General features: G+C 45.1%; 1 pseudogene; it reads right to left on the bottom strand.

The window, feature by feature from the left end:
• Positions 1-524: 524 nt before the first annotated feature.
• Positions 525-26285, bottom strand: part of LOC144673220 (uncharacterized) — a 48370-nt pseudogene continuing 22609 nt past the window's right edge.

A 26285-nucleotide genomic window follows, 5' to 3' on the forward strand; every position in this document is an offset into this window, starting at 1 on the left:
GGAAACAAATCTAAATTGGTTTACATTGCAAAGGAAGAGTAAAGAGGGACAGAGTAAAAATGTCACCAAAAGGCTTAAAGAAAAAAAAGTGTTAATACAAGAAAACTGTTAATATTTTCATTAACTTGAATGATTCCCATTCTGGGAGGTTTGGTGAGATGGGAAAGAGCTATTCACACCTCCAGGGAAACCACTGTCAATGAGTTTACCCTTGTGGAAATGCGCGTTGGATTTCAAATGTTGTCACATGTCTGGGTAGGTCCTTTTCCAATTTACTTGAAGCCTCCTAGAAGCTTGGCAAATATTGCAGTTGTAAAAGGTCAGGTGACCTTTAGCAGCTATTTTTAAGGTTCCTTGCGCCCATTTAAAAGAAATGTTAGTTTCTTTTACAAAATCTACCACATCACAACACTACATTCGTGACAAGATTCCCCCTCTTCCATTCCTTTAAGTGGGTGACTTAGGCTCTGGCTCAATCCCGCACTTCGCTCTAATTCTACCAAATAACACAGCTCACAACAAAACATCTTTCATGATTTTATTAGTCATTTTGAATGTTCCAGATGTGAACGTGGTCATGTGGCCGAGCAGTGTATGGTACTGGAGTTAGGATCTTGTCTCTTTGGAGGTGTGGGTTTGAATCCCACCACTGCTAAAGTTTTGGGTGGTTTGCTTTGCTAGGTTGTTCCAGAAAGTTCTTCATGTGGGCAAGGGGCAGCTGAGCTGTGCAGTGTTTCATTCTGGTTGGGAGAATGAGGAGAGACAGAGACAGTAAATTACAGGTGACCAGGAAAGGGTGGGGGAAGGGCACAGACTGGATTGACCGAATACCGTTTTTCTCTGTAACACTCCGTATCCATTCTATCATCCTTCCCAAATAGTTGTGGTCGAGTGGTTAAGGCGATGGGTTTGAAATCCAGTGGGTTCTCCTCACGCAGGTTGGAAACCTGTCAACTCCTCTTCTCATCATTCCTGATTATAACCAATCGCAGAATTAATTATCAGTTAAACAGAATAAAAACCATCCAAATTCCCAGTGTTTCTTATTTCCAGTCATCCCAAACGTTCATTAAATTTGCAGTCTGAAATGGAACAATAATTGGCCAGGTTGGTGACATCCTTGTTTTCTGGCTGTTTGTCTCTCCTTAGGACTCTGTCACTGTATATGTCTGTTGTGTGTTCCTCTGTGTGGGTCAACGCAGTTCAGTTCCCTGACGGGGTGAATATATTTTTACCATCACAAATTTAATTCACATCAGTTGTGTAGCTTCATAATAAAATGTTCCAGAGAAAAAAATATCAGGGTGAAATATACAAGAGGAGTTTGTCTCTTTCTATGTATGGACTACTACAACAACAACTTATATTTATATAGCAGTTCAACATAAACATCGCACAGGAGAATTATGTAACAAAATATAACACTCACCCACATAAGGAGAGATTAGGTCAGATGACCAAAAACTTGGTCAAAGAGGTAGGTTTTAAGAAGGGTCTTGAAGGAGGAAAGTGAGATCGAGGCGGAGAGGTTTAGGGAGGGAATTCGAGAGCTTGGGACCTTTGTAACTGAAACCACGGTCACCAATGGTGGAGCCATTCTGATTGGGAATGTACAAGGGGCCAGAATTAGAGGAGCAGAGATATCATGGGGTTTGAAAAGGTCACAGAGATAGGGAGGGTGAGGGCATGTAGGGATTTGAACACAAGGATGAGAATTTTAAAATAAAGACATTTCTTGACTCGGAGCCAAAATGGGTCAGCAAGTACGTGGGAGATAGAGGATTGGTACTTGCCATGAGTTAAGACACGGGCAGCAGTTTTGGATGAACTCAGTTTATGGAGGGTAGAAAATTAGGTCAAAAACTAACAAGCAGGACTTCAAATGTAGTCATCTCTGGATTATTCCCAGTGCCACGTGCAAGTAAGTACAGAAATAGGAGGATAAGACAGATGAATGTGTGGCTGGAAAGATGATGCAGGAGGGAGGGCTTTAGATTCCTGGGACACTGGGACTGGCTCTGGTGAAAATGGCACTTGTACAAGCCAGACGGGTTGCACGTGGACAGAGCCGGGACTGAGTTTGTTGCAGGGCGTTTTGCTAGTGCCATTGGGGCGGGGGCTTTAAACTAACTAGGCAGGGGTGTGGGAACCAGGAGAGAGCATTAGAGAGGAATACCAGGGTGCACAAAATACGGGGAGAGACCGATAGCACGAGAAAATAGAATCAACAGTTAATAGTTGGAGTCGGACTGAGGGAGAAAGTCATAATGACTAAATCAGGGTTAGTGTGCATGTATGTGAATGCATGGAATATAGTAAATAAGATTGGGGAGTTACAAGCGCAGATTGCCATGTGGAAATATGATGTTGTGGCGATAACAGAAACCTGCCTCAAGGAAGGGCAGGACAGGGTGTTAAATATTCCCGGGTAAAAGATGTTCAGAAAAGATAGAAAAGGAAGAAAAGGTGGAAGGCTGGCAGTATTGGTTAAGGAGAGCGTTGCAATGCTGGAGAAAGAGGATGTCCCAGAGGGTTCAAGGGCAGAATCAATTTGACTAGAGCTAAGGAACAAATAAGGTGCAATTACACTCTTTGGTGTCGATAGACCACTGGGAAGCATGCAGAGGAACAAATCATCAGGGAAATTAGAGATGCAGACATCACAGAGCAATTATAATGGGGGACTTTAATTACCTGAATGTAGACTGGGACAATGGTCGTGTCAAGGGTGGAGAGGACCAAGATTTCCTAGAGTGTGTTCAGGAGAATTTTCTACAGCAGTGTGTGTCCAGTGCAACAAGAAAGGATGCACTGTTGGGCCTGATTCTTGGAAATGAGGTGGGCCTGATTCTTGGAAATGAGGTGGGCCAAGTGGATCAAGTGTCATTGGGGGAACATTTAGGAGACAGTGATCATTGTATAGTAAGATTTAGGATGATGTTAGAAAAGGACAATGTGCAATTCAGAGTAGGAATTATTAACTGGGGGAGAGCAGACTTCAATGGGGCAAGAACGGTGCTGGGTTGGATAGACTAGAACCAAAGGTTGGTGGGAAAAACTGCAGCTGAACAATGGGCTACCTTCAAAGAAGAAATGGTTCATGCACAGTCAAGGTATAATTCCTCCAAAGGGAAAGGTAGGGAAAACAAATCTAGAGCTGACTGGATGAAAAAGGAGATAGAAATCAAGATTAAGTAGAAAAAGTGTGCTTATGACAGGTGTCATGTAAAAAATACAAAAGAGAACAAAGCTGAATACAGAAGGTTCAGAGGGGAGCTGAGAAAGCAAATAAGAGAAACAAAGAGGGATTATGAGAGAAGACTGGTAGCCAAGACAAAGAGGAATCCCAAAGTCTCCTACTGAGACAAAAATAGTAAGAGGATGGTCAAAGGAAAATAGGACTGATCAGGGACTAAAAAGGGGATTTGCACAGGGAGGCAATAGGCATGGCTGAGGAGTTAAATGAATACTTTGCATCTGTCTTTACGAAGGAAGCAGATGCTACCAAGGCCACGGTGATAGAGGAGGAAACTTTGTCACTAAAATGATTCAAAATTGATAAGGAGGAAGTGTTGGATAAACTGTCAGTACTTAAGGTTGTCAAGGCACTGGGACCGGATGAGATGCAACCAAAGATATTGAAGGAAGTAAGAGTGGAAATTACAAGGGTATTGGTCATAATCTTTCAGTCTTCCCTAGGCTCAGAGGAGGTTCCAGCGGACTGGAGAATAGCAAACATTATGCATTTATTCAAAAAAGGTTGTAAGGATAAGCCCAGCAATTACAGACCAATCAGTTTAACTTCAGTGGTTGGGAAGCTTCTAGAGATAATTATATGGGATAGAATTAGCAGTCACATAGAAAAATGTGGGTTGCTGAGGCAGAGCCAGCATGGATTTCAAAAGGGGAAATCATGTTTAACTAACTTGCTGGAGTTTTTTGAAGAGGTAACAGAGAGGGCTGATGAGGTTAATGCTGTTGATGTGGTCCGTATGGACTGTCAAAAGGCATTTGATACAGTGCCACACAACAGACTTGTAAGAAAACTAATTGCTCATGGAATAAAAGGGACAGTGGCAACGTGGATACAAAATTGGATGAGTAATAGGAAACAGAGGGTAATGGCCAATGGATATTTTTAGGGCTTGAGGAAGGTTTGTAGCATCTGTGGCTTCTGTGCCGTAATAATTCTGTGATTCTGTGATTGACACATCACCTGTCCTGCCATCCTTAATGTGTTTTAAATAATTACTCAATTATATTAATCACCTATTTATAATGCTTTCTAATATATTTATTAACTTTACCTCCAATTTGAATACTATTTTAAACCTTAAGAATAGACTAGGCCTTAACCACACACCAGTTACTCACCAAACTTTCCCTGTGGTAGAGCAAGAACCAATTCCAACAGTGTGAGAAACATAAAAAAAGGAAATGAACATCTCCTCCCTTCACCTCACCAAACTCCCTCTCTCACCAAACTCCAAGTATGCATTCGTTTGCCTTAGCTGCTCTGAAGAGGCCTGTATTTATAGCCAACTAAACAGGGGCTAGAATAACCAGATTCAACCAATTAGCGAATTAACTACTCAGCTCTCACAACAGAGTGTGAATTTACCCTGTCTAAACTGCAAGAAAACAAGAACTTAGCCTGCTTACACAGCACTTTCATGTTTCTGCTAAGGGAGTAAAGGTTATCGGGGATCGGCTCCTTGTGGAGTTGAAGCCACAATCAGATCAGCCATGATCTTATTGACTGGCTTAGCAGGCTCAAGGGGTCGAATGGCCTACTCCTGCTCTTAATTAATATGTTTAATACAGTACGTTTGATACAGAGCTGAGTTATTTGACTTATAATCACAATATTAACCCCGATAACTGGGCTTGAGTTTATTATCTGCAGAAACAGACCCCAGTGAACATGATTCAGTCCTGGATGTGATTGACAGTAAAATCCAATCACTGTAGTTACTTGTGAACTCGCTGGTGTGTCAGCAGGTGGGATGACTGAGTGAATCTCTTCCCACATTTGGAGCAGGTGAATGGTCTCTCTCCAGTGTGAATTCGCTGGTGCCTCAGCAGGGTGGATGAGATAGCGAATCCCTTCCCACACTCAGAGCAGGTGAACGGTCTCTCCCCAGTGTGAACTCGCTGGTGTGTCAGCAGGTAGGATGACCGAGTGAATCCCTTCCCACACTCGGAGCAGGTGAACGGTTTCTCCCCCGTGTGAACTCGCTGATGTGTCAGCAGATGGAATGACTGAGTGAATCCCTTCCCACACTCAGAACAGGTGAACGGCCTCTCCCCAGTGTAAACTCGCTGGTGTACAGTGAGGTTAGATGATCACCTGAACCCAACCCCACAGTGAGAACACCTGAATGGTCTCTCATCAGTGTGAACATGTTGGTGGAACATCACTTCCCCAGAACTTTTAAAACACTTCCCATAGTCTGAGCATTTAAAAGGTCTCTCGTCAGTGTGAAGAAGCTGATGGGACATCAGGTCTCTGGAGCTTTTATAGCACTTCCCGCAGTCTGGACATTTAAAAGGTCTCTCCCCACTGTGAGTTCGCTGATGTTTCAGCAAGTGGGATGACTGAATGAATCTCTTTCCACACTCAGAGCAGGTAAACAGCCTCTGGCTAGTGTGAATTTCCAGGTGATTCCGCAGGTTGGATGAATCAATGAATCCCTTCCCACAGTCAGGGCAGGTGAATGGCCTCTCCCCAGTGTGAACTCGCTGGTGTGTCAGCAGGTGGGAGGTGGTAGTGAATCCCTTCCCACACTCAGGGCAGGTGAACGGTCTCTCCCCAATGTGACTGCGCCGATGTCTCTCCAGGTCAGATGGATAATTGAATCCTTTTCCACAGTCTCCACATTTCCATGGTTTCTCCCCATTGTAACTGCATTTATGTTTTGACAGGTCAGATGATCGATTGAAGCCTCGTCCACACACAGAACACGTGTACAGTTTCTCCCCACTGTAAACGGTGCTTTTTCCTTCCATGTTCAAAATCCAACGACATTCAGGTTACGATAAATTGGGCGACTGCATCAGATCCTGTTGTGATGTTTGGATTGAGTTTCCCGACTGCAAATCCTCGCCTTCTAACACCCTGTGAAATTGATTTAAAACAGAAAAAAGGGAGTGAGAGAGAACCCACAAAAACACAAAGGCAGGTTGTGAAATTGAGCTGAATGAATCAGGTAATTTGTGGGGCCGGCACAGGGAAAAGGGACTGTTCAAGCTGATGGATTGTCATAAAAACCCAACTGGTTCACTAATGTCCTTCAGGGAAGAGAACCTGCCACCCAGTCTGGGTATAAGCAAAACCCTGGCGTCTATGGGAAGAGAGAAAGAGAGAGAGAGAGAGGAATAGAGGTGGGAGAGGTACCAGGTAAAGCAGAGGGATTTTATATATCTGGAACTTGACCAGAACTTTGACAGAATTTCCCAAACCCTCAACCTCCACCACCTAGCAGGACCAGAGTAGCAGGTGTATGTGAACACCATCACCTCCAAGTTCCCCTCCAAGTCACACACTGTCCTGAATTGTCTGAAATCCACTACTAAATGAGCAGAAATTTCCTCCATTTAAATACTGGGCAGATTGAAGCCATTGTCCTTAGTCCCCGCTACAAACTCCACTCCCTAGGCACCTGCTGCATCCCTCACCCTGACAACTGTCCGAGACTGAACCAGACTGTTCACAAACATGGTGAAATATTTCACCCCAAGATGAGCTTCCAACCACATACCCACATCATCACCAAGACTGCCTATTTCCACCTCAGTAACATCGCCTGACTCCAGCCCAGTCTCAGCTCATCTGCTGCTGAAACTCTCATCCATTCCTTTGTTACCTCTAGACTTAACTATCCTAACGCACTCCCGGTTGGCCTCCCACATTCAACCTTCCTGTAATCTTGAGGTCATCCAAAACTGTGCTGCTCGTGTGCTTACTCGCACCAAGTCTTGTTCACCCATCACCCATGTGCTCACTGACCAACAAAGGGTCGGGGTTAAGGAGAACCTAAATTATAAACCTCTGATCCTTTCAAATCCCTCCATGGTCTCACCCCTCCCTATCTCTGTTATCTGCTCCAGCCTCACAACCCTCTGAGATATCTTCACTTCCTCTAATTCCATAATCCGGACTTGAAAATTTAATTGCTCCAGATTTGATCACAACTGCTGCACATTTCCCCTAAAAAGATGGCGGACACACATGCACACTGCTGCACATCACCCCCAGTAGGGAGGAGGTGATGGATTAATGGCATTGTCACTACACGAGTAATCCAGAGGCCCAGGTTCGAATCCCACAGCAGATGTTGGAATTTGAATTTAATAAAAACCTAATTCAAAGTCTAATGATGACCATGAAACTATTGTTGTAAAATCCCATCTGGTTCGCTAATGCCCTTCAGGGAAGGAAATCTGTTGTCCTTACCTGGTCCAGCCTCGATGTGACTCCAGAGCCACAGCAATGTGTGGTTGACTCTGAAATGGCCAAGCAAGACACTCAATTGTATTAAACCACCACTGAGTCACAAAAAAGGAATGAAACTGGACGGACCACCCAGCATCGACCTAGGCCCTGTCGACCCTGCAAAGTCCTCCTTACTAACATCTGGGGGTGAGTGCCGAAAGAGCTGTCTCACAGACTAGTGAAGCAACAGCCCAACGTAGTCATCCTCACGGAATCATACCTTACAGATAATGTCCCAGACTCCACCATCGCCATCCCTGGGTATGTCCTGTCCCACCGGCAGGACAGATCCAGCAGAGTTGGCAGCACTGTGGTATACAGTCGGGAGGGAGTTGCCCTGGGGGTCCTCAGCATCGACTCCGGACCTGATGAAGTCTCACGGCATCAGGTCAAACATGGCCAAGGAAACCTCCCCTCGATTGCCACATACTGCCCTCCCTCAGCTGATGAATCAGTGCTCCTCCATGTTGAACACTACTTGGAGGAAGCACTGAAGGTGGAAAGGACACAGAAAGTACTCTGGCTGAGGGACATCAATGTCCATCACCAAGAGTGGCTCGGTAGCACCACTACTGACCGAGCTGGCTGGGTCCCAAATGACATAGGCGGTGAGGGAACCAACAAGAGGGAAAAACATACTTGACCTCATCCTCCCCAACCTGCCTGTCACAGATACATCTGTCCATGACAGCATCAGTAGGAGTGACCACTGCACAGTCGTTGTGGAGACAAAGTCCCTCCTTCACATTGAGGATACCCTCCATTGTGCTGTGTGGCACAACGACTGTGCAAAATGAGATAGGTTTCGAACAGATCTAGCAGCTTAAAACTGGGCATCCAATAGGTGCTGTGGGCCATCAGTAGCAGCAGAATTGTACTCGAACATAATCTGTGACCACATGGCCCGGCATATCCCCCACTCGACCATTATCATCAAGCCAGAGGATCAACTCTGGTTCAATGAAGAGTGCAGGAGGGCATGCCAGGAGCAGCATCAAGCACACCTAAAACTGAGGTGTCAACCTGGTGAAGCTACAACACTGGACTACTTGCAAGCCAAACAGCATAAGTAGCAAGTGATAGGCAGAGCTAGGCGATCCCACACCAACGGATCGGATCCAGTCGTGAATGGTGGTGGATAATTAAACAACTCACGCGAGGAGCAGGCTCCACAAATATACCTATCCTCAATGATGGAGGAGCTCAGCACATCAGTGCAAAAGATAAGACTGAAGCATCTGCTACAATCTTCAGCCAGAAGTGCCGAGTGGATGATCGATTCACAAATACCAGTCTTCAGCCAATTCAATTCACTCCATGTGATATAAAGGAATGGCTTGAAGGCACTGGGTACTGCAAAGGTTATGGGCCCTGACAATATTCCGGCAATAATACTGAAGACTTGTGCACCGGAACCTTCCGCACACCTAGCCAAGCTGTTCCAGCACAGCTACAACGCTGGCATCTACCCTACCTGGCTATGTGAAAAATTGCCCAGGGATAAGGAGAAACTTCTTTAGCCAGAGAGTGGTGAATCTATGGAATTCATTGCCACAGAAGGCTGTGGAGGCCAGGTCATTGAGTGTGTTTAAGACGGAGATAGATAGGTTCTTGATTGGTAAGGGGATAAAAGGTTACGGGGAGAAGGCGGGAGAATGGGGTTGAGAAACTTATCAGCCATGATTGAATGGTGGAGCAGACTCGATGGGCCGAATTGCCTAATTTCTGCTCCTATGTCTTATGGTCTTCTAATTCTCTGTAAAAGGAGTTACAAAAGCCATCACTGTCAGGACAGGATAGAAACTCAGAACAAACAATTCTAGATACTATGGAACATTTTTCCTCTCTTGTTCCCCCAAAGCCTCTAATCCATGTCCCACACACTCTCCCTCCTCCCTGTGCTGAAATCCAGTGAGAGTTTTGGACAACTCTTTCAGTATCTTTTTAACAAATTAGTACAACTGGAGATAACAATATCTCTGATCATTCACTTCAGACATTACTCGTGACAAGTCATTAATCTGAAACCCGCTGACCGACCAGACAGAATAGCAGACATTAACCTTGTGTTCAAAACTCACAGTGTGGAGATTTAATGAGTGATCGTGAAGATGGTTTGTCCAAACCTCCCAGGGTTTCCTTCCTTCCTTCTCTCCCTCTCTAACTAAGTTAAACCTGGGATCAGTCTCATGGCCCATTCCGGTTCCTGCTTCTCTTCCTGATGACTAATTAACTCCAATTAAACACTGAGAAGACTGAAGACACTGTTTTCAGTCCCTGCAACAATTTCCATTTCTCAGATGCCAACTCCATCCCTCGCCTTGGGAACAGTCTGAGATTAAACCAGTCTGTTCACAACCTCAGTGTTACATTTGATCTCGAGATGAGTTTCTGACCTCATATCTGTGCCATCATCGTCTGTTTCCACCTCCGTAACATCACACAACCTCACCCTGTCTCAGTGCATTTGCTGCTGAAACTCTCATTACTGCTGTTGTTACCTCCAGACTTGATTATTCCAACACACTCCTGGCTGGTCTCCCACATTCAATGCTCCGCAAACTTGGCACCATTGCTGTTGGTGTCTTCACTGGCAGCGAGGCCCATTGCCCTAACACCCTCTGCTTCCTGACCTGCCTTGGCTCCCAGTGAAGCAACAACTTGATTTTAAAATTCTCATCCTTGTTTTCAGATCCCTCCATGGCCTCGCCCCTCCCTATCTCTGTAATCTCCTCCAGCCCCATTACCCTCTGAGATATCTGCACTGCTCTAACTCTGGTCTTGTACATTCCCTATTTTAAATGTTCCACCATTAGTGTCCGTGCCTTCAGTTCCCTCGGCCGCAAGCTCTGAAAATCTCTTCCTCCATCTCTCCATCTGTCTACCACACTTTCCTCCTTTAAAACACTCGAGTATTGATTAAAAAATAGACATTCTGTCAAAACTTTTTAATCTTGTACACAACAGGAAATCAAGAATACCAAATTTCAGTCAGTCAGCCTCGTAATGTGTCTCACTTCCCCTTGCTGGAAGCTACATATATTCATGCACAAGGACCTGTCCTCTGCAGACAGAAGGAACATGTCCAAGCTTGGGGGCCTTTGGTTGAATTAAACAAAAGCACGGTGGGGGGGGGGGGGGGGGGGTGATCGCTCCCTGGTGTATTCTCCATGGCAACGCCTTAACCAATCAGAGCTGACTGGCCAAACCAATCATCACCCTTTCCTCGTGCAGTATAAATTGTTGTTCACTTTGAAATTTGGTTTTCTTGCATCTGTCCAGATGAGTGCAATATGAAAACCTTCAACAGCATGTCTCTTTTTTAAGCAATGCTTAAATTCTGTACGAATGAGTGACTATGGGTTTACAATTCTATTGTTGCTGATCTAAAAGTCCCGGCGACCGCACATTTGATGAATGTCTCCCTCAGGCCGTGTTGTCACTTTATACAACGCATGCGCCCTGTAGCAAATTGTACACCCCTCCTTGGAATGGTGCGCACATGCGCATTGTTGCACTTGCCGCTAGAAAGATGGCGGTTGCGCATGCGTCCATCGCTATATTGACCCTATAAAGATGGCGGCCATTAATTCAGGCCTTATCCCCGCAGCGCCGAGCAAACGCGAGACCGAAGGCAACTTATTGAGAGTTTGGGGCCAACACAGTGAGTTTATGAAGCTTCCCAACTCACCTGCCAGCCCTCTCTATGTTCACGGGTTTGTTTTCGGCACTGGGTCCGCATTCGTTTTTCTAAAATCCGCATTTTAAATCCGCTCGCTGGAGCTGTCTACCCGTCTGACTCCACCGGCTGCGCATGCTCCAACTCAGTGATTGACGGCTTCATCGGACCAATAGGAAGAGGGAGGGGTGACGGGCGGTGCGGGAGAGTCTGGTCCTCCAACCAATCGGATTGAATGAGGGGGCGGAGCGGAGTGAGTGTGAAGCATGCGCAGTGTGAGTGTAGGAGCCGGGATGAAGGATTGAAAATGCAGCCGGTGAGAAACTGGCGAGTGCAGGAGAGGAATGGCGCTGGAGGGTGGACTAGGAGGGTTCACAAACACCCGGTGTAGGACTCCAAACCCGGATTAGAAACTCTGTCTTTCTTTCCACAGATGCTGTCAGACCTGCTGAGTTTCTCCAGCATTTTTGTTTTTGTTTCAGATTTCCAGCATCTGCAGTATTTTGCCTTTATCTTAAAAACTCCCAGAGCCGAATTTACACCGGGTGTTTGGAAACTCCTTTTAAGAAAGGGAGGATTTGCACACAGCAAACTCAAACCAAGAGATATGTCTGTCTCTTAATTTCTATCCTGGGCTGACCTGCTGAAACACAGTGAATTCACACTGGGGAGAGGCTGTTCATCTGCTCACAGTGTGGTAAGATGTTCAGGACATCATCACACTTGCTGAGATACCAGCGCATTCACACTGATGAGAGACTTTTTTAATGCCCAGAGTGTGAGAAGTGCTTTAAAAGGTGTGGGAAACTGATACCCCATCAACGTGCCCACACTGACCAGAGACCGTTCAGATGTTCTTACCGTGGGACTGGGTTCAGGCAGTCAAGGGACCTTATTCGACAGGTGCAGTCACACTGGGGAGAAACCATTCACCTGCCCAAAGTGTGGAAAGAGATTCACTCAGTTGCCCCATCTGCAGACACCAGTGAGTTCACACTGATGAGGCCTTTTAAAGTCACATGGACTCAAAACATTAACTCAAGTTGACAAGTAACTACAGTGATTGGATTGAGCTGTTAATCACATTTGGGACTGAATAATGTTCAATGGTCTGTTTCTGCTGATAATAAACTCCATCCCAGTTATGGGGTTAAAATTCTGGATAAAAGTCAAATAAATCAGCTTTGTGTAAAACGCACTTGTGTGTCGAGTCTTTTTCATATCTCTACGGAAGTCATTTCTTTTTGAAATGCTCTCTCTCTCCACTGTCTGTTCCATTCTCACCTCTAACAGCAAGTGTGAGGAGCTCATGGAGCTTCTTTGTCACTAAGATTGAGTCAATCCGATCAGCTGCTTCCCTCCTTTCCCCTAGCCCACCGGGTCAACTGTCTCGAAAGCTCCCCCCATGTCTGAGCTCTGAACTCAGATCTTTCTCCAGTTTCCTATTTCCCTTCATAGCCCCTCAGTGCTCATCTTGCCCATGAGACTCGCCTTCTGCTCCAGTGACCCTATTCCCACTGAATTGCTGACCATTCAACTTCTCCATGTTTGCTGATATTATTTTGATATGATGCTGATATGATGTTTTTTTCTCTCTCTTCTGGTACTGTTCCTCACACCTTTAAATCCACCATCATCATCCATCCCAAAAAAAGGATCTATCCTTGATCCCTCCTATTTCTCATCTACATGCTACCACGAGGTGACATCATCCAAAAGCACCGTGTTAGTTTTCACATGGAGACTAACAATGCCCAGCTCTACCTCACCACCATCCCTCTCCATTCCTCCACCGTTACTAAATTATCAAACTGCTTATCCTGCATCCAGTAGTGAATGAGCAGAAATTTGCTCCTTTTAAGAATTGAGAAAATCAAAACCATTGTCTTCAGTCACCAGTACAAAGTTCGTTCCCTAACTCCCGAGCCCATCCCTATGAAGTAACATTGGGATATGTTGTCCTATGTTTGTCAAGCCAGGAATCTTTGATCCGAAGTGATAGAGAGAGGAGGGAGAGCCATTCCTGTAATATTCAATACGTTTCTGAAGATTTTTTAGGGTTATTAGACAGTGATTTCTTACAGATCTCTCCACCCTGAGAAGGGAATGCAGTCATATGGACTCGAACCATTAGCTGTATTCCTCTCCACAGATGCTGTCATATATGCTGAGTTTCTCCAGGTATTTTTGTTTTTGTAAGGGAATGTCCTTATTGACTTCTCGCAACTGATTTCTGACCAACTTCACTATTTCTCAGCTACCAGCTGTTTGCCTAATTTCTTGATGACAAACCGTAAATAACATACTAAAGATACTAGAATGATCAGAATCAGCAACACAAACCATTGAGCTACCACCAAGAATAAATGTGAAAACTTTATCCACTAAATGTGATAACTATCGACTGAGATTCGTCCTCCCCACCTGCAGATCATCACACACAATTTTAAATTATTGGCATGTCGTAAATACATCTGGCTCAAACAAAAGTTCATGCATGAACTTTAAAGATTCTCCAGCTCTCTGTTCACCTGCATCCACCTTGTGGATATTTTCTACATCCAGATTCTATTTCCCTCTTCACTTTAATTTTACTCCCTCTGATAGGTACTGGTGTGTTTAATTCTATCCTGATAGTTTGACAGTCAGTTTCTCTATGGAGTGTGTGTTAATGTCTTGATGATTTAAAATGTCTCATTCAATTTTCCACAATAATCACTTCATGTTGTTCTGTTGTTAAGTAGCTGAGTATGTCTGGGACCTGTTCTTCAGTGCAGGGTCACCATGCATTTCCACATGGCGATCTGGGAGGGATGGATCTGGCAGCTGGGTTAAATTGAGAGTGTGGGGATGGCAGATTAAGTTGTGGAACTCAATAGGGAATTGGACCAAAATCAGCAGCATGTCCAGGGAAAAGGTGGGGGAGAGGGACCAGGTGAGTTAATTCCAGAAGAGTAAGAGGTCTCCCTTTTCAGATGGAGATGAAGAGAACTTGTTTAGATTTTTCAGAGGGTCGTTAGTCTGACGAATTTTCTCCAGAAAGTAGCGGAGGCTGGGTCATTGAATTTATTCAAGGCACTATTAAACAGAGTTTTGATAGACAAGTGAGCCCAGGGCCATGGGTCGCGGGGGGTGGCGAGGGGTTTGGGGGGTGGGGTGGGGGGGGGGGGTGTTGCGGGGGGAGGGGGCAGAACGGACAGACAGGAAAGTGGAGTTGAGACCACAAGATCAGCCATGACCTTATTGAATGGTGGAGCAGGATCAACGAGCTGAATGGCCTCTGTTCCTCTGACCCGGGCTGAGTGGTCTCTATGTGTTGTTCTTGGCTCTGATTTTATGGAACTGTAAGGGGCTCGAGCGACAAAATGGTCTATTTCTGCTGCTGTTTGTTATGTTTTTATTCAGCACCAATACCACTCAAGGCAATAGTTGCTATCATATTGCCAGCAGTGGCGTGTTTGAGTGGTCAAAGGCGCTGGATTTAGGCTGCAGCCTCTATTGAGTCGTGGATTTGAATCTCATCACTGCCAAAGTTTCTGTTGGTTCATCCTTTCAGACGTTTCATCAAATCCCTTAGGATAGGCTCGGGGCATTTGACCTATGACGTGGTTTGTCTTGGTAGGAAGAACAAGGGAGGCTGTAGGAATTGTAGGGTGACTGGGAATAGGCGGGACTGAATGCTCTCATTCTCTGCTGTAACCATTCCATGATTTTACATGAACAACATTTACACCAGTGTGAGGTCTCCAGTCATGGCTGAGTGATTAAGGTGATGGATTCGAACTCCACTGGGATCTGCCCCCGCAGATTCGCATCCTGCCGATTGCGCTGCTCAGTGTTCCTTCCTTTTGGTGCCTCCAGAATTAATTATTGGCTAAATGGAGTCAGAACCTTCCAAACACTCCCATCTGTTTTTCCTGTTTCACTTCTGTGTTCCTTCTTTCCTGGTCATCCGTAAGCATTCACAGAAATAAACAGGACTAGCCAGTTCACAATGCTTTCACTACAAGGGCAGGCTAGAGCCTAGGAATCCTGCGATGAGTAACTCATCTCTTGAGCCCCCAAAGCCTGCTCACCATCAACAAGCACAAGTCAGGAATGTGATAGAATACTCCCCACTTGCCTGGATGAGTGCAGCTCCCCCAAAACTCAAGGAGTTTGGCACCATCCAGGACAGAGCAGCCTGCCTGATTGGCACCCTATCCACAAACATTCACTCCCTCCACCACTGATGCACAGTTGCAGAAGTGTGTACCATCTACAAGCTGCACTGCAGGAATTCACCAAGGCTCCTTCGACAGCACCTTCCAAATCCATGATTTGTGCCATCTAGAAGGACAAGGGCATCAGTGAAGGTTCACTACAACAAACACAGAAAATGCTGGAAAAACCCAGCAGGTATAGCGGCATCTATGGAGAGAGAAACAAAGTTAACATTTCGAGTCCATACGACTCGCCTTCAGAGTGTTCCCCTCTTTGCACAGAGCAAGATCTTCTCAACAGAGACTCTGTCTCCTTTCATGGAATAAAAGGGACGCTATAATGTGGATTAAAAATTGGCTGAGGGATAGGAAACAGAGAGTAATGGTTAATGGGTATATTTCGGGCTGGAAGAAGGTTTGTAGTGGAGTTCCTCAGGGGTCGATATTGAGACCCTTGCTTTTCTAATATATATAAATGATCTATACCTTAGTATGCAGGGGAAAATTTCAAAGTTTGCGGATGACACAAAACATGAACTGTAAACTGTGAGGAAGGCAATGTATAACTTCAAAAGGGCATTGACACATTGGTGGAGAGGGCAGATAGATGGCAGATGAAGTTCAATGTGGAGAAGTGTGAGGTGATACACCTTGGTGCTACGAACATGGAGAGACTGTATAAAATAAAGGTGTGTAGGAGCAGAGAGTTCTGGGTGTATATGTGCAGAAGTCATTAAATGTGGCAGGACAAGTAGATAGAGCTGTTTCTAAAGCATACAGTATCCTAGGCTTCATTAAGAGGGGCATAGGGTACAAGAGCAGGGAGGTTATAATGAATTTATACAGGGCACTGGTTGGACCTCAGCTAGAGTATTGTGTGCAGTTTTGAGCACCACACTATAAGAAGGAAGTGAACACATTGCAGAGAATGCAGAAGAGGTTTACGAGATGGTTCCAGGGATGAAACACTTCAGTTATGAGCAAAGATTGGAGAAATTGGATATGTTTTCCTTGGAAAGTAGAGGGTTAAGAGGAGACTTGATAGAAGTTTTCAAAATCATGAGAGGTCTGGACAGAGCATATCGGGAGAAATTGTTCCCACTCATAAATGGACCGAGAACATTTTTAAGTGTTTTGCAAAAGATCCAAATGTGAGATGAGAAAAAACTTTCACACAGTGAGTAATCAGGGTTTGGACTGCACTGCCTGGAAGTGTGGTGGAGGCAGGTTCAATTGAGGCATTCAAGAGGGCATTGGGTGATTATTCAAATAGAAACAATGTGCAGGTTTATGGGGGAAAGGTAGGACATTGGCACTAAGTTAGAAAGCTCAGAGAGCCGGTGTAGACACGATGGACCGATTGACCTCCTTCTGCACCATACCATTTCTGTGATTCTGTGAACAAGCATCTCCCCATCATCACCACCCACCCTGCGCATGTTTGGAACACTGGGTGGCAAGGCGCATGCGTACCGGTGGGGATAGGGGACATTTAGCATCGCGGGGAATGCTGGGTAGAATAGCCACCATTGGAAGTCCCCACAGGTTTATAATTATTTATTGACTGTTACTGAGGCTAAGCTTGCGCCCCCTAGCTTCCTGAAGCAGCAAAACGCATGCTCCCTGCAGGGAGGCCAGCGCACAGGGCAGAGCCTTTCCATGTACTTTGTGCCCTTCTGATGGAGATAGGCTGTATTAACGCACACTTAACATTGTGGGTAATAGGGATCACCATTTATGCATTCAAGGGTGTGAAGGATAAAGTATCATAATCATTGAAAACTAAAGTGGTTCATTGTATTATTTTAAATGTTCTCTTTCAATATGTAATTATGTTTATCTAATTTTAGTTCCAAACTCAGATTCATGGCCACAATTTGCTTCTTTCTCCCACCCCCTGAACTCCATCTCCCAATATAATGTTGGCGAGTGATTGTTGATGGTTCTGGAAACCAAAAGGAAGAGAGCTCAGAGGTCAGAGGACCAAGAGAGCAGCGAGTTCTGTAACAAATCCCAGGGCTTGAGGGCTGAACCTGAGTTGACCTGTCAAGTGAGTCTTTGGGAAACCCTGGTTACCAATTTATCTTTTCAACTTAAACCTGCTGTTTCATTTTCAGTCAGGAACAGATCACAGTTTTACACAAATTTCTGACTTGACAGCACGGTTGCAGCATTTACCGTTGTTCTTCCTGTCTCAGTTGGAAATGAGCCTTCTGTTCCATGTCCAGGAGATCTGAACCATGGAAGAGAGCGGCTGGGACACATTTCTTACACATTTCAGGATTAACCCACACGGGGGCTTTGCTGTCAGTGAAGAGAGATAAGAAAGACCAAAGTGCTGTTTGTCCCTCTCAGTGTGACCCTGAGGGACTGTGTCCAGGTTGAAGTTCTGTTCCTGCTGTATGATCCACGACCCAGATTGTCCTTTCTGAGCTCCAGCCAGGTGATGTTAAACACCCAAGTGGGAAAGACAGAAATCTACAACAATGTGTTAAATCAAAGCTGATTTGTTTGACATTTTGTCCAGAATATTAAACTTCAGGCCAGTCACAGGGGTTAATAACACTAACAAAATTCAGCCCTGGATGTGATTAACAGAAGCAACAACAGTAGAATCTAACCTCAGCAGTCACTCCTGTGTCAGCAGCTGAGATGACTGAGTGAATCTCTTCCCACACACAGAGCAGGTGAACAGCCTCTCCCCAGTGTGAATGTGTTTGTGTGTCAGCAAATCCATTTTGCTTTGAAATCGCTGCTCATGGACAGAAGTTTGAAAAGATTCCTTATCAGTGTGAACAAGTTGATGTGTATTGAGGTGGGATAACTCTTCTCAAACAGGGAGCAGGCGTACGGTCTCTCCCTAGTGTCAGTGCGCTGGTGGACCCTGAGTTCACATGATCGCCTGAACCCAGTCCCACAGCGAGAGATCACGTATGGTCTTTTGTCACTGTTGTTGGCACATCAGCTCCACAGAACTTTTATAACACTTCCTGTGATCCAGGCATTTAAAATATCTTCCATCGGTGTGAAATCACTGATATGCCAACAGTGAATCCCTCCTCACACATGGGGCAGATGAATGACCTCTCCCCGGTGTGAACTCACTAGTGTTGTAGCAGGATGGACAATCGCCTGAACCTCTTCCTGCAGTGAGAGCAGATGAATGGAGTGGAACCGGAGTGAATGCACTGGTGAAACATCAGTGACTGTAGGTTTTTAAAGCTCTTGGTACAATCTAAGTATTAAACCCCCTCTCTCTCCAGTATGAATTCACTCATATGTGTGTATGGAGGTTGCATGGACAAAGAGATTAGTTAGGGCTCAGACAAGGGGGATGTTTGTCTCGGTGGGCTACTGGAAGGGAGAGAAGCAGTAGATGCAGCTGATCATATTGTCTCAATCTTAGTGAGAAAGAAGCTCCATGAGTTCCTCACACGTGTTGCTGGGTGTGAAGATGGAGGAAACAAGGGAGAGGGACATACAAACATACGAACTAAGAGCTGTCGTGAATATAATTCATATGTTTTAGAATATAACTTTTAGTTTTAGGAATTAAAGTTTCAAATGTAAATAAATGGGAGCATAAGGTTAAGAAACTGGTGAACACAAAACTGGTGCCAATGTGGCTGAAGATGTGGGAGAGGGAGAGAAACTGCCTTGTGTTCGAGATATTAAAAGACTCAACACCGTGTGTTCAACACAACCTGATTTATTTCACTTTTATCCAGAATATTAACACTTATAACTGGGCTGGGGTTTATTAATTTCAGCACAAACAGACCCCAATGAACATGGTTCAGTGCTCAACGTGATTAACACCAAAATCCAATCACTATAGTTACTTGTGAACTCGCTGGTGTTTCAGCAGGTTAGATGAGTCAATGAATCCCTTCCCACACTTGGAGCAGGTGAAAGGCCTCTCTCCAGTGTGAATTCGCTGGTGTACAGTGAGTTGAGATGACCACTTGAATCCAGTCCCACAGTGAGAGCACCTGAACGGTCTCTCGTCAGTGTGTACACGTTGATGAGATATTAGGTCCCCAGAACATTTATAGCACTTCCCGCAGTCTGGGCATTTAAAAGGTCTCTTGTCAGTGTGAACTCGCTGGTGACTCAGCCAATGGGATGAGGTAATGAATCCTTTCCCACACTTTGAGCAGGTGAACGGCCACTCCCCAGTGTGAGTGCGCTGGTGTGCAGTGAGGTGAAATAACCTCCTGAACCCAGCCCCACACTGAGAGCACCTGAATGGCCTCTCATCAGTGTGAACCCATTGATGACGAATCAGCTCCCCGGAACTTTTATAGCACTTCCCACAGTCTGGACATTTAAAAGGTTTCTCGTCAGAGTGAACTCGCTGATGTGTCCGCAGGTTCGATGACTGAGTGAATCCCTTTCCACACTCAGAGCAGGTGAATGGCCTTTCCCCAGTGTGACTTCTGTGGTGTCTTTGTAAGTTGGATGACCTAGTGAATCCCTTCCCACACACGGAGCAGGTGAATGGTCTCTCCCCAGTGTGAACCCGCCAGTGTCTCAGCAGATCAGATGACAGAGTGAATCCTTTCCCACACTCAGAGCAGGTGAATGGTTTCTCTCCAGTGTGAACCCGCCAGTGTCTCAGCAGGTCAGATGACAGAGTAAATCCCTTTCCACACTCAGAGCAGGTGAATGGTTTCTCTCCAGTGTGGCTGCGCTGATGAGTTTCCAGCTTAGACAGGAAATTGCATTCGTTCCCACAATCCCCACATTTACACGATATCTCCCCATTGTGACTGCGCTTGTGTCTCGACAGACCAGATAATCGGCTGAAGCCACGTCCAGACACAGAACAGATGTGCGGTTTCTCCCCACTGTGAACGGTGCTTTTTCCTTCCATGTTCAAAATCCGATTTGATTCAGATTACGATAAATTGGGTGACTCTGTGAGATCTTGGTGTGATGTTTGGTTTCAGTTTCCCGACTGTAAATCCTCTCCTTCTTACCCCCTGTGAAATTGATTCAAAACAGCAAAAAAGGGAGTGAGAGAGAACCCACAAAAACACAAAGGCAGGTTGTGAAATTGAGCTGAATGAAACTGGTAACCTGTGGGGCCGGCACTGGGAAAATTGACCATCAAAGCTGCTGGACCCAGCTCGTTCACTAATGCACATCAGGACAGGGAACCTGCCAACTGGCCAGAACCAATACAAAAGTCCAGCATCTATGAGATGAAAAAGAGAGGGAGATGAGAGAGGCAAAGGGTGAAGGAGAAGGATTTTATATGTCTACAACTCGACCAGAACTTTGACAGAATCTCCCAATCCCTCAAACTCCACTAGCTAGAAGGACCAGGGTAGCAGGTGTATGTGAACACCATCACCTCCAAGTTCCCCTCCAAGTCACACATAGACATGACTGTCTGACATCTGGTCCTGGATGAACACAAATTTCCTCCATTTAAATATTGGGAAGACTTAAGTCATTGTCTTCAGTCCTGTTAGGATATAGAGTTAGTTTAATTATGTTATCTTTATTTTTGTAGGCATTAGGAATGAGTCTTAGCTTTAAAGTTTAGGTTTGTTTTGTTTTTCTGTATCTGTGTGTTAAGAAAGATCAAATGTTTTAGTTTCATCTTAAAAGGCTGTTGCATTTCTAATGAGACGTTTACAATCCATATAAAGTAAAAGTTAATACGCAAGAGGAGAAACAACATTGCTGTTGCCTAGCACCTGGGGTGGGGGGAGGGAGGCGGGTGTACAGATAGGCAGGTTCCTCCCTCAGACACACACACAGAAGAAAGGCAGCAGTTTTATTTGGAACCTGTTGGAGTTCAGCTGGTTTTGAAGTTGCTGCCAGCGAGACTGGAGCAAAGTGGACAGATAGAAGTTCCAAACTGAAGAAAACCCCTAAAAATCCAGGAGAATGGAAGAGGGGGAAGTCCAAAGAAGATCTTCTGGACAAAGGAAGGACAGGAACCTGGGAAAACATCCTGTTAAGTGAAGTTAAGAGTGAGGGGCAGAGAGAAAGTCTCCAAGCTTCAGTTTTTAAGTGAGGAAAGTTTGCAAGAAGCAAGAAGGTTTAAAGAGCCAACTGAAGGTCTGTATCTTTGCTATGGGCATGTGAAGCAGTGGTGTACTGTTGATGGCTGAGTTGGTGAGAGAGAGTGCATGGAAGACAACTCGAATGAATATGGTTACCCAGGGAAGAAGAACATCAGAAGGAGAGTTCGAAACCCTGGAGGTGAACCCTTGTGGAAGGTGTCTGAGAGAAAAGGTCAGTTTGGGAGAAGATTCCAAGGCAAGGTTTTGGAAAGTGGAGAGTGGAAACTCTCGTGTGAAGGACAGAATTCAGTGAAACTGGTTGCCTCACGGTGAGACAAGCGTCTGGGGGAAGTTGAGGAGAGATCCATAGCATCTGGTTGAGGTGACATCTGTCATTTGAGGTCAGAGTGTGGTGTGTCTGACTACACGGTGCTATAGGTTTATATGGACTAGGTATTTACTGTGTACATTAAAGTATAAGATAGCTTTTGTGACTTGAGTTATCCTTAAAAATCTGTATACATCTGTAAAGGTAAAGGTGTGAGTGAAGGAACATTGCCTACCTTGGCTCATCTACTGCTGAAACTCATCCATTCCTTTGTTCCCTCTAAACCGGACTATTCCTAGCTGCCCACATAAAGATGGAGTGATTTAAAACTTTGCTTCCCGTGGCCTTACTCACACTAATTCTCGTTCATCCAACACCCCTGTGCTCACTGAGCTACATAGGCTCCTGGTTAAGCAGAACCTGAAATGTTTAAATTCTCATCCTTGTTTTCAAATCCATCAAGGACCTCGCCCCTCACTATTTCAATAATATCCTACATCGCTCCAAGATATCTGTGGTCATCCGATTCTGGCCTATTGAGCATCCCTGATTTTAACTGACCCACCATTGGTGACCGTGCCTTCAGCTGCCCAGGCCAGAAGCTCTGGAATTCACTCCTTAGACCTCTCTGCCTCTCTCTCATCCTTTAAGACTCTCCATAAAACCATCCCTTTGACCAAACTTCTGATCATCTGCCCTGACGTCTCCTTATGTGCCTCAGTGTCAATTATTGGAATGTAATATTCCTGTGAAATACTTTGGAATATTTTATAATATCCAGCGTGCTATATAAATACAACTTGTTGTTGTTGGTTTGGACATATATCATCACTGAGTGAAAATTATGTAACTCTTACCAAACAGCACCTTAACCACAGTGGCTGCAGCTGTTCAGGAAGATGGCCCACCAACATCTGACCAACAGACAACTGGGAATTGACAACATTTGCTCGTCTTGTTACCCAAATACCAAGAATGGAGTTAACAAAAAAATCTCGGATCAAAAGGCACCGTAGAAATATTTGTTACTAAGAGAATGTTCTTAAATGAATTGATAGTGTCTGTTTAGCAACCGAATCTCCCCCAGAATCTACCTCCCTTGACAGTCTCACGTTGGAAATTGACTGTGTTCCAAAATCCTCGGGGTGAAATACATTCCAGCCCAAACTGATGCAACAAATAAAGACCCCCATCCAACACCCACCAAATTCAAACCGGCTCCGAATTGGTCTGTCTGCGTTTTTGGCTCGGTTCTAAAAAATCAATAAAATGAAAGCAAAACTCTCCAAGGCTGGGTCTGAAATTAAGAGATAAAATACTTTAAATACCTAGCAGGTCAGGCGGCATTACCCGATTAAGAAACAGATTAAGATTGGCCTTCGGATTGCATGAAAACTCTCAGCGACAGCAGCTGAGTAATGGCGGCCAGCACTCCCACAATGCCATGCGCCCCAGAAAACGCTCTATCGAAAAGTTGTTAATTTTCTTATTGAAGATCAGTTGTCGCAATGTGCAGGTGGCAACAATGGCGCAGAGAGAGTTAAGGAGGTGAAGAACTGCAGGCATAAACAGGAAGACAATAGATTTGCAGACTTCACGGATAAATTGAAAATTAGATTCAAAACAGTGGAGCTAATGCGGGTTGTGTCCCTGCTGATGGAGATAGACCGTATTCGAACCCGCGGAACATCCTGGGTAGGATCAGCCGCCATTATTACAGATAAAAGCAAAAAACTGTGGATGCTGGAAATCCAAAACAAAAATAAAAATACCTGGAAAAACTCAGCAGGTCTGGCAGCATCTGCGGAGAGGAACACAGTTAACGTTTTGAGTCCGTATGACTCTTCAACAGAACTAAGTAAAAATAGAAAAGAGGTGAAATATAAGCTGGTTTAAGGCGGGGGGGGGGGGGGGGGCGGCGGGGGGGACAGGTAGAGCTGGATAGTGGGCCAGTGATAGGTGGAGATTGCCGCAAAATGTCATAGACAAAAGTCAAAGAGGTGTTGAAGGTTGTGATATTATCTAAGGAATGTGCTAATTAAGGGTAGAAAGCAGGACAAGCATGGTACAGATAGCCCTAGTGGGGGTGGGTTGGGGTGAAGGGAAGGGATCGAAATAGGCTAAAAGGTAGAGATAAAACAATGAATGGAAATACATTTAAAAATAATGGAAATAGTTGGGAAAAGAAAAATCTATATAAATTATTGGAAAAAAGGGGGATCGGAAAGGGGGTGGGAATGGAGGAGAGAGTTCATGATCTAAAATTGTTGAACTCAATATTCCGTCCAGAAGGCTGTAAAGTGCCTAGTCGGAAGATGAGGTGTTGTTCCTCCAGTTTGCATTGAGCTTCACTGGAACAATGCAGCAGGCCAAGGACAGACATGTGGGCATGAGCAGGGTGGTGTGTTGAAATGGCAAGCGACAGGGAGGTCTGGGTCATGCTTGTGGACAGACCGAAGGTGTTTGGCAAAGCGTACACCCAGTCTGTGTTTGGTTTCTCCAATGTAGAGGAAACCGCATTGGGAGCAGGGAAGTGCAAGTGAAATGCTGCTTCACTTGAAAGGAGTGTTTGGGCCTTTGGACGGTGAGGAGGGGGAAGTAAAGGGGCAGGTGTTGTTTTATCTCTACCTTTTAGCCTATTTCGATCCCTTCCCCCCACCACACCCCACCCCCACTAGGGCTATCTGTCCCTTGCTCGTCCTGCTTTCTACCCTTAATGTCCCCATGATCACATTTCTTAGCTAATATCACCACCCTCAACACCTTTGTCCATTTGTCTATGACATCTTTTGGCAATCTCCACCTATCACTGGCCCTGTATCCAGCTCTAGCTGTCCCACGCCCCCCCCTTAAACCAGCTGATATTTCACCTCTTGACTATTTTTCCTTAGTTCTGATGAAGACTCATTCAGACTCAAAACGTTAACTGTATTCCTCTCTGCAGATGCTGTCAGACCTGCTGAGTTTTTCCAGGTATTTTTGTTTTTGTTCTAGATTTCCAGCATCCGCAGTATTTTGCTTTTATCTTGGAAATCCACAACATTCTCTCCTCCTGCTACTTGGACCAGGATAGCCGCGCATGCGCCCTGCTGCACATTGTCCCCTATAAAGATGGCGGCCGTTACCCCGGGCCACGCGAAGGGAGAAATCCAGAATTTTGCGGCCCGTTTTCTGCAAACACAAGACCGGAACCTTGTTATTTGGGGTCTGCGGCCTGCACTGTGTTTTTATGAAGCCTTCCTGCCCACTCCGCTGGCTCCATTCCTCCTCACACACTCACTAACTCTGTTCGTTTCCTCCACTCGAAATTGTCTCACTCGCTCTGAGCACCTTCGGCCACAGACCAGCACTACGCATGCTCATGTATCTGGACGGAAGGCGCATGTGCATTGCGCTCACACTCTGATGCGCATGTACAGGGAGCTGCTAAAGTGAGGATAGGGCACATTCTGCTCCCATTTGAATGCTGGGTAGTTCCGCCGCCACTGAAAAGCCAGTTTTATGAACTGAAAATTGTGTTTTGTGACCCGATGACGATTGAAGCCCAGAGCCAAGATATAACATCATGAAGTCAATTGATGTGACAAACAAAGTGCACACGCCCTCTGCCATAGTTCTGTCCTGGGTGTAAATAACTGCAGAATGACTCCCTATAGTTAGAGGTGAACTCACTGGAGTTTCAGCAGGCGATGTGAACAAATGATTTTTCTTTCCATACACAGAACATTTAAACTCTGTCTTGTCAGTAACATCCGAACAAGGAGCAGGAGTAAGCAATTCGGCCCCTCGAGCCTGATCCATCATTTAATAAGACCATGGCTGATCTGATAGTAAACTCAGATCTGCATCTAATAACCTATCACCTCTTTGCTTATGATGAATCCATCCACCTCTGCCTTAAAAGTATTCAAAGAGTCTGCTTTCACCACCTTTTCAGGAAGAGAGTTCCAAAGACTCACCATCCTTTGAGAGAAAACAACTCAGCCTCACCTCTGTTTAAATAGGCGACCTCTTATTTTTAAAAAGTCAGAGAATGACTAGATTTCTGCACGGGGCCAGTGGAAAGTACAGTTAACATGATTGCCAAGGAGTGAGGAAGTGAATTTGCAATTCAAGAGCACCTTGTTTGTACATTTTCCAGATTAAAATTCAGTTGAATTTATTGTTCTCCATCATAAGCGTATTCAAGATGGAAATCCATTAATATTTGGACTTTCAGCGAATCAATGGATATGGAACGGGAGGGGGGTGGGGGAGAGGAAGTAGAGTAGAGGTGGAAGATCATTCAATGTTGGAGCAGGCTCAAGGGGACGGACTGTCTACCCCTGCTCTTATTTCTGGTGTTCTTTTGATCAACACTGTGAATCATTTCCAATCAAGCACGGCCGATTCAACACCCACCCTTTCACCTCCTCCCTACCAACATTCCATGTCCCCAAACACACTTTCCAGGTGGCAAAGTGATTTTCTTGTACTTCTTGGTATCTAGTGATACGTACTCACTGCTCACGATGTGACCTACTCTACACTGTGGAGACCAAATACCGATTGGGTGACTGCT

The sequence above is a fragment of the Cetorhinus maximus genome, unplaced genomic scaffold, assembly GCF_964194155.1.
Source record: "Cetorhinus maximus unplaced genomic scaffold, sCetMax3.hap1.1 HAP1_SCAFFOLD_316, whole genome shotgun sequence".
NCBI lineage: Eukaryota > Metazoa > Chordata > Chondrichthyes > Lamniformes > Cetorhinidae > Cetorhinus > Cetorhinus maximus.